The sequence below is a fragment of the Penaeus monodon genome, chromosome 21, assembly GCF_015228065.2.
Source record: "Penaeus monodon isolate SGIC_2016 chromosome 21, NSTDA_Pmon_1, whole genome shotgun sequence".
In the NCBI taxonomy this organism is placed as follows: domain Eukaryota; kingdom Metazoa; phylum Arthropoda; class Malacostraca; order Decapoda; family Penaeidae; genus Penaeus; species Penaeus monodon.
Window position 1 is genome coordinate 42,398,776 of NC_051406.1, and position 207 is coordinate 42,398,982.

General features: G+C 45.4%; 1 protein-coding gene across 1 annotated transcript in view; it reads right to left on the reverse strand.

Annotated features, from left to right (window-relative positions):
* The window catches only part of LOC119586519, a gene marked incomplete at its 5' end in the record, with an annotated part of 46,791 nt that overhangs the window by 45,896 nt on the left and 688 nt on the right, over positions 1-207 (reverse strand).

Genomic DNA, 207 nt, shown 5'->3' on the forward strand with positions numbered 1-207 from the left:
CTCCTCCCCCCCTATTCCCTCCCTGCATTTTTACCTGCCGACTCCCCTCTTTTTCCTCCTCATACATGGCAGGTTGTTCCTGTGTACCGTGAGCGCCTCATACCCTCCGCTTATTAAGGTTGATTTGATTTTCCTAAACTATCGGGAGCTTTTAGATCATAAGCTTGGTTGGTGGTTTGTTATGGTTTTGAAATTTTCCATTCGTAA